Source organism: Myodes glareolus, chromosome 12, assembly GCF_982192425.1.
Source record: "Myodes glareolus chromosome 12, mMyoGla1.1, whole genome shotgun sequence".
Taxonomy (NCBI): Eukaryota; Metazoa; Chordata; class Mammalia; order Rodentia; family Cricetidae; genus Myodes; species Myodes glareolus.
The window spans coordinates 6,810,230-6,818,769 of NC_142037.1; positions in this window are offsets into that span (position 1 = coordinate 6,810,230).

Below are 8,540 nucleotides of genomic sequence, written 5' to 3' on the forward strand. Positions count from 1 at the left end.
CTTGGGAGATATTGTCTCCTCCCAGCAGAGGATTAAGCCCTGAAATAGGTTTAACTCCTTCATGGAGCCTCTCAAGAGGTTGAGGCACAGGTAGAAAACAGGAATTCTAGTAGCATCGTTACGGTTTGGGCTACCGAAAGAGAAAACTCCTAAGCCAAGGTAGCCTGAGGTCCTGAATGAAGCAGAAAGGCAGATTCTATTTTTTTTTAAATTATTTTATTTTATGTGCATTGGTGTAACGGAGTCAGAGTCCCTGGAACTAGAGCTATAGACAGCTGTGAGCTGCCATGTGGGTGCTGGGACTTGAACCTGGGTCTTCTGGAAGAACAGCAATCTCACCAGTGGCAAAAAGGCAGACTTTTGACTTTGCAAGGAAGTCCATAGTCAGTGACCCTCAGTTGACACATTTTTTTTTCCTAACTAAGGACACCTTTTTTTTTCCCTCTGAGCTAAGGATTTCACTGCTAAAATAGTCCTTGCAAGGTGTGTAGGGGTTAAAGAAACTTATGTTAATGAAGGAGCACAGAGTATATCTGTGGTTTTTTTGGTTTGTTTGCTTCTTTTTGTAGCCCATACTGACCCCAAACTCACAGAGATCTGCCTGCCTCTGCCTCCCGAGTGCTGGGATTAAAGGTGTGCACCTCCACTGCCCAGTTTGTGGTTTTCCTTTTAAACACTAATTCAAAACTACATTAATTTATGTGTGTGTTCATACTGTGGCCTACATGTGGAGGTCAGAGGCCATCTTGTCAGAGTCTGTTCTCTCCTTACAGCATGTGGAGCTCAGGGATTGAATTTAGATTGTCAGCCTTGGCAACAAATGCCTTCACCTTCTGGGTCGTCTTCACCTGCTGGGCCCTACAATATTTTGGTTGATCTCTACAATTGTTGGTTTTTCAGTATTTTAATTTTCAATATATGGTTTGAATCCATAGATGTGAAACTGATGACTATGAAGAGCCAACCATGCTTCTAATTCCCTGAACTCAGCATGGTTCTGCCCCCACACCCCGTAATTCATCTGTTTGTTTACACACCATGAGTGAAGCCTTTACCTCAGGCCCCTCAGGGGAGTTGAAGAAGATGAAGTTTATACTCACTGCTCTCAGGAGTGTAGTCTGACAAGTGGAAAAAACCCACCCGAAATTGTAAGCAAGCCTGGTGATTCTGTTCTTTGAGTACCTGCAGTACACCCAGAGCTCTTACATTTCAGTTAGTCCTTAGAGGCGTCACAAGAATGTCACAATAACCCTGCACTATACAACCAATCAAGGAGCTTCCTTAGGCGTTAGGATCTCTCAGGGTCTGCGGGCTTCTCCTCTGCATGAGGAGACCTCAGAGTGCAGATCAGAAAAAACAAAGGTCCTTCAAAGTGGCCGGAGCCTCCAGGAGGAGCTGGATCTCATGAAACTATATAAGTACACCTGAGACAGGTGGATCAGAGCAGGTCCTTCTAACAGTCGATGCCCATGTGGGGTTAGATGGACGTGCCAGAGATTGTTGTAGGTCAGTGTAATGGCTTAGCGGGTAAAGGGCCTTGCCTGAGTTTGACCCTGGGAACCCACATCAAGGTGGAAGGAGAGAACTCCCCAAGTTGTCTCTGATCAAGCTCCAAAGATGCTCCGCGGCACATGCCCCCAGGTAATAGTAAGATTATTAAGAAGAGGTGTGTTGAAGGGATGCGCTTGAGGACAGTGGAGGAAGGAGGGAGGCTTCAGATCATGGTCCACAAAGATACAGCCCTAAGAGCAGCCGGCTGGGAGAAAGCGTCTTCAAGCCAAGGTAAGCCTGGTTTGACAAGTCTTGTGCTTTGCAAGATGGACCATTACAAGAGCCGCCTCTCCAGCCCACTTGCTCCTCAGCTGGGAGCAGTTCTGTGACTTCCAGTGGTCCCGATGGGCAGTCCCTGGTCCTGCACCTCACCACAGGAGATCTAAACGGGGTGTCTTCATGGTTACCGTGATAGACCCAGAGCTGGTTACATTTCAGGGCTGCTATGTTGGGGGTGCTATTTCAGACCGACAGACTTTCTGTGGCACTCGGGCTCTCCAGATCCTTCTCCAGAAATCCAGGGTTGTGCTGCAGTCTCTCTTATTTATCACAGAGAACGGCAGGGTTCCGAGAAGTTTCTGCTTAAAGAAGTGGATCAAAGCTGGGGCAACTACTCATCGATTACCAAATCCGTCCAACCTCAGTTCTTTTCGTGTGTGATAAATTCTACTAATTCCTTGTGGGGTTAGCATTCAGCAAGGCTGTGCTGGTTTAGGGTGTCAGGTTTGGGCTATGTTGTGGAGGCCTGTAGCCTGCACTCAGCTGGTCTGTGGATTGCTTCGTGGTGAAGTTCTGAGGCAGCGTCCTGTGCCTGGCTGTGTTCATCCGACAGCGGTGTGTCTTGCAGACTGGAGAAGAGGGAGGCCCTCTGAGTCACTCCTGTCAGTCCTTACAGCCCTCCACCCCTTCTCCAGACAGAGGGTGTGGATCTCAACCCAGGGCAGGCTAGTGGGAGGGATAGCAGGTCACCCTGTACCAAGCTGACCAACCTCCCACAGCTAGAAATAATGGCCCATTGTCCCTCTGCTTCCTCCACTGTTTTGTTCTGTATGGAGTGTCCAGGCAGCCTGCCAAACTGCCCTTGTGACTTCCTGGGGCCCAGACTTCTCCCTCATCTTCCTTCCACTGCTTCCCACACCAACTCCAGAGACACAGGGCAGCCACACAGCAGATACAGAGAGGCGTAGGCGTGGGGTGCAAGTCATAAGACAGTCTCAGCCATGACCCCATAAAGCCAGCTCCTGATCCCCTGTTTAGTTACTGTAGAGGCTCTTACCCAAAACTTAGGGAGGCAGCTATAAGGCAGTGGACAAAAGCCACAGCAGGCCTAAAGCAGTTGGCTTTTTCTTTGTTTTGTATCAGTCTCCCTCAGTGTGGAAGACTTGAAGTGGGCAGCAGTGTGCCTGGTGGTTAAGAGAGCCTGCCTCTGACTGGACCAGAACCGGGCTCAAATTCTGCCTCTGTGTGTACTCAGCCAGGGAGCTACTTATGTCCTCTGAGGGTTGCTCTAAGAATTAGATGAAGCAGGGCTGGAGAGGTGGCTCAGAGGTTAAGAGCACTGATTGCTCTTCCAGAGGTCCTGAGTTCAATTCCCAGCAACCACATGGTGGCTCACAGCCATCTGTAATGAGATCTGATGCCCTCTTCTGGCCTGCAGGCATACATAGAGGCAGAATGTTGTATGCATAATAAATAAATAAATCTTTAAAAAAAGAAGAATTAGATGAAGCATATTCTCCTTTCAGAGCAAAGGAGGTGCCTGGCATGTGTTAATAATGATTATTTTGATTATGTTCATGATCTTTGTCTATGTCGGCGCCTTGCATGTTGGGGTGGGTGGATGCGTGGGTGAGTATAGGTGAGTAAGAAACAGTTCTCACAGCTAAAGAGCAGAATCTTCTAAAAGTGATAAAAGGCCATATGGTGGTGGCACACACCTTTAATTCCAGCACTCAGGAGGCAGAGATAAGCATATCTCAGTGAGTTCGAGGCCAGCCTGGTCTACAAAGTGAGTTCCAGGACAGCCAGGACTGTTACATAGAGAAACCCTGTCTCAAAAAGCCAAAAACAAAAAAAGAGAGGTAGAAGCAGATGGATGTGGTGGTGCACACCTTCAATCCCAGCACTTAGAAGGCAGAAGCCAGAGGATCTCTTTGAGGTCAAGGCCAGCCTGGACTATGGATCGGTTCCAGGACAGCCAAGGCTACACAGAGAAGCCCTGTCTCGAAAACCAAACCAAACCAACCAAACAGAAGTGATATGGTAATTTTGTTTTGTTTTCTTTTGTTTTGTTTTGTTTCTCGGTGTAACATTATTAGCTGTCCTGGGACTCACTTTGTAGACCAGGTTGGCCTTAAAATCACTGAGATCTGCCTGCCTCTGCCTCCCAAGTGATGGGATTAAAGGCGTGCGCCACCAGTACCCGGCTGAGCTTGCTCAGGGTTTAAGAACAATTACTGTTCTTGAAGAAAGAAGCTGGGGTTTGGCTCCCAGCACCCACATGGTGGTTCATATATGTAACTCCAGTTCCAGGGGATCTGATGACCTTTTCTGACCTCTGTGTGCACCAGACAGTCACATGGTACACATCAGGTAAAACACTCATACATATCAAAAATACAAAATAAAATTTGTTAAAAATAGCAAATGAAGCTGGACAGTAGTGGCACACACCTTTAATTCCCGCACCCAGCAGAGACAGATCTCTGAGTTAGAGGTTAGCCTGGTCTACAGAGTGAGTTCCAGGACAGTCAGGGCTACACAGAGAAAAACCTGTATCAAAAAACAAAACAACAACAGCAAATTAAAACAATAACAACGTTTGCCAGCGTTCCGAGTTGCTGGTTAGACATGAATAATGAAGTCCTTCCACGGCAGTCTCTGTACCAACCCTGCGTCTGAATTGGGAGCAGCTTTGTGAAGTTTGCGCTTTGGCTCCTGTTAAACTGTAAATCCACTGTCTGTCCTAATTATCACAAACTAGATTAAGCTAGGGAAGGCCCAACTCTGTTGGGATCTGGAAAACTGAAGAACGCTTGCCTGGCACATGAGTGTCTAGATCACTGTTTTTCATGCTGTAGTGTGCCTAAAAATGGCATCCTGAGGTTGTGGACCCCACGCACACTGTTCTTCATGCACAATAGGAGCAGTTATTACATGTACTGGCTTCACTTTGGAGACCAGTTAATTCCAGGATATCCTTCACAGCTGGCTGCAGGCGCTAACCTCCCCAAGTATACCCAAATACAAGTCCCTGTGCATTTCTGCCCTCCCTAGCTCTCCTTCCTGGTTTGAGCTCCTATTCTGGCCTCTCTGCCACCCCATCTCTCTGTACTCTTTAAACCCAAGAGTAGCAGAGAGGCACACACCATACAGTACCTTTCCACTGGACCACACCCCATCCTGCCATCCTTTATGACCCGTTTGCCGAGCACTCTTAGTCATGGAGAACTTCGGCACCTGACTCAGAGTTGTCCTCCCCACCGTCTATCCTTTAACACCGCGGTGACTCCAGCATCTCAGCCAACAACACGTGCCAGCTCTACTATTTTGTGCAGCGCAGCCCACACCAATGCCGTTGCCTCACCCCACCAGTGGATTTCACAGTGAGCCTCGTGCTCTCTGGTTCTCTCTGTATCCCTCTCCTTTTCCCCCTCCCCCCTTTTGTCGAGACAGGGTTTCTCCGAAGCCTTGGAGCCTGTCCTGGAACTCACTTTGTAGACCAGGCTGGCCTCAAACTCACAGAGATCCGCCTGCCTCTGCCTCCCGAGTACTGGGATTAAAGGCGTGCGCCACCGCCACTTGGCAGCCCCTTTCTCTAAGTCTTCAACTCCTCATTTTCCCCAGGCCTAAGTAAAAAGGGTTCCCATCCACTTTCGTAGTATAGATCCTACTCCAATCTTCTAGGATTGTGCCCATTCCTAGAAGGGGTGGCGTCTTCAGGCTAAGGGAACACCCCCCTCCCCCATATGTAGACCCACTTCCACATAGAGGAGCTTTCTGAATCCCGTCGAGCCTTGCAGAGCCTGTTCCAGGGCCTGCATGAACTTTACCCTCAGTTGGTTTGTTGGTTTGTGCTAAGGGTGAATCGAGTTGCCATATCTATATCTAAGCCCATGTGATAGTCAGAGTATGTAAATGTAAGGGCATGGAACTTGACTGTGTGGGTGGGGTGGGGTGGCCCTCTCCCAGGACATATCAGAGCCAGTGGCAGGTAAAGAAAGAATGTGTGGATAGGGCCAGCTCTTCTGACAGGCCCTCTTTGAACCCATGCAGGCGTAAGATTGACTTTACCTGACTGGATTTCAGAATTTCAGAATTGTGGACCAAGAACTCTCGTTTCCCACCTTTTTGAGCAAGGATGTCTTTAAAGTAATCCTGTGCTCATTTCACCATTATGTGCTGGAAGTGGGTGAGGGCAGAAAGCTAGTCCCTAATTCCCAGGAACTGAAGTCAGGGAACTAGCTCATCTAAGTGGCCCCATTCTGATCGGAAGCTGGAGGGTTGGGGCAGCAAAGCATGGGCTGTGGAGTTGTAAAAATATGCCCACATATTCACTGACACGTCTGTCACAGGATGCAGCCTATTTTCCCTCCCCTTGGTATAAATTGGTCTGAGTAATTTACTCTTCTTCTTCTTTTTTTTTTTTACATTTTCTTTATTTCTATATATATATAATATATATATATTATATATTATATATATATATATATATTCTCGTTTTCAATATCATGGATTTTTGTTTTGTTTGTTGAAAAAAATTCCTTATGTAGCCCAAGCTGGCATCAAACTCACTATGCAGTCAAGAATGACCCTGTAGGGCTGGAGAGATGGCTCAGTGGTTAAGAGCATTGACTGCTCTTCCAAAGGTCCTGAGTTCAATTCCCGGCAACCACATCGTGGCTCACAACCATCTACAATGAGGTCTAATGCTCTCTTTTGGCCTGCACATAGACAGAATATTGTATACATAATAAATAAATAAATATTTTTAAAATAAAAAAAGACCCTGAAGCCTGGCAGTAGTGGCGAATACTTTTAGTCCCAGCACTCGGGAGGCAGAGGCAGCCGAATCTCTGTGAGTTTGAGGCCAACCTCAAGAGCTAGTTCCAGGACAGGCACTAAAAGCTACAGAAAAACCCTGTCTCGAAAAACCAAAAAAAAAAAAAAAAAAAAAAGAAAGAAAGAAAAAAAGAAAAAGAAAAGAAAAAGACCCTGAACTCCTGATCTTCCTGCCTCCGTCTGCCAGGTGCCAAGATTCTAGGATGTGCTACTGCATCAGGCTTGGTCTTTTAGCAGTTTGGTTGTGAACACTCCGATTATTTACTGACTCCTGCTCAAAGTGAAGACCTTGAAACAATTTCTCTTTAAATTTATCCTGTCCTGCCTATGCTCTCCACCCAAGATAGCCAGGAAATTAGATCCCCCCACCCAAGGTTTCTCTGTAGTTTTGGAGCCTGTCCTGGAACTAGCTCTTTAGACCAGGCTGGCCTCAAACTCACAGAGATCCGCCTGCCTCTGCTTCCTTAGTGCTGGGATTAAAGGTATATGTCACCACCCCCCAGCTAAGAAATTAGAATTTTTTTTTAATGTGGAGCAAATCATAGAAACATAGAATCCTCTCCTCCTATCCCTAAAGCCACAACATTTACAAATACTCCTCTGCCCCTGCTGCAAAGACATTTGCTGACCTACCTTGACTAATAGTAGATCCTAAGACCTCTATTTTATTTATTCCTTAACTTATTTTTTATGTTGATGTGTTTGTGGTGTGTGTAGGGAGCAGCCAAAGCCCTGAGCAAATGATATCCTGTGTGAATGCATATTAGACACGGGTGTGGCCATGTCATGGAATCTCAAGGCCTCCAACCCATGGGACAATTGGCAAAACTATTACCCATGTGAATCAAGCCCAAGAGAAATGGCAAAGCTTCCCTCGAAGGTATGAATGTTGATGGAAGGCTGATGAGTGGAAACACTAGCAACAGTACCTTCCTCCTCCCAGATGTCTACAGCCTGAGACCACTACCTGCAGACACCTCCTGCCAAGACTGCCTAGCCCCTGCCCCTATGCAGGTTGCGGTGATAGCAATCAGAGAACCCCACCTCACCTCAGTTTCACTGTACGTACATCTTTTCTTCATCCCCTCCCTGCCCCAGCCAGGGTTCCTGGACCAAAGCTGCATTAGACATGGTGGTATATATACATATATTTTCCATGTGGGTGCATGTGCAAATGTGTGTGCATGCATGCCTGTGTCTTCGTTGGTGACTCTCTAATTGGTTTCTTGCTGAATCCAGAGCTTGCCAATTTAACTGGGTTTTGGATTGGGGAAGTCCAATATGCCATATTTTCACAGTTTAGGACGAGAGTGAAAACTTCACAATGCTTGAGTAGAGGAAAAGTTCAGAGATAATTGGTTTGTGAGTGTGTATCACCTAAGAGATGAGGAAACTGAGGTTCACGGGCTAAATTACTTGAGTTTTATTGAACTGAAGCCTCAACTGTCTCCATGTTTAATTTGTATGGATGTCTGTGTGGGTACAGGTATGCATGCTTATGCCCGAGGAGAGCAAAGGACTTCGTGTAGTCTCTATTGCGCTTCCCCTTACTCCCTTGAAGCAGAATCTTTTACTGAACTTAGAGCATGCTGTTTGCTGACCAGCTGGCAGAGAGCCTCAGTGACCCACTTGTTGCTGGTTCTGGAGCTATTGCTGGATTTTAGTGTGGGGGCTGGGGATCGGAGCTCAGGTCCTTACCCACTGAGCCCTCTCCCGAGGCCCTGTTCCTGTCTTCATTAGCTCGCACATTTCTTCTTCCCCCTATTTATCTCATGCTGTAGCTCAGCCTCAAACTGGCAGCAATCTTTCTGCTTCCCAAGAACCAGGACTGGCTGCTCCCCCACTCTTCTTGCACATCAGAGAATTTGAGAGCAGCATTCTAATGCCTGGAAAACACAAACCCTACAGTTCTTCCCCTAGCTCTCCAG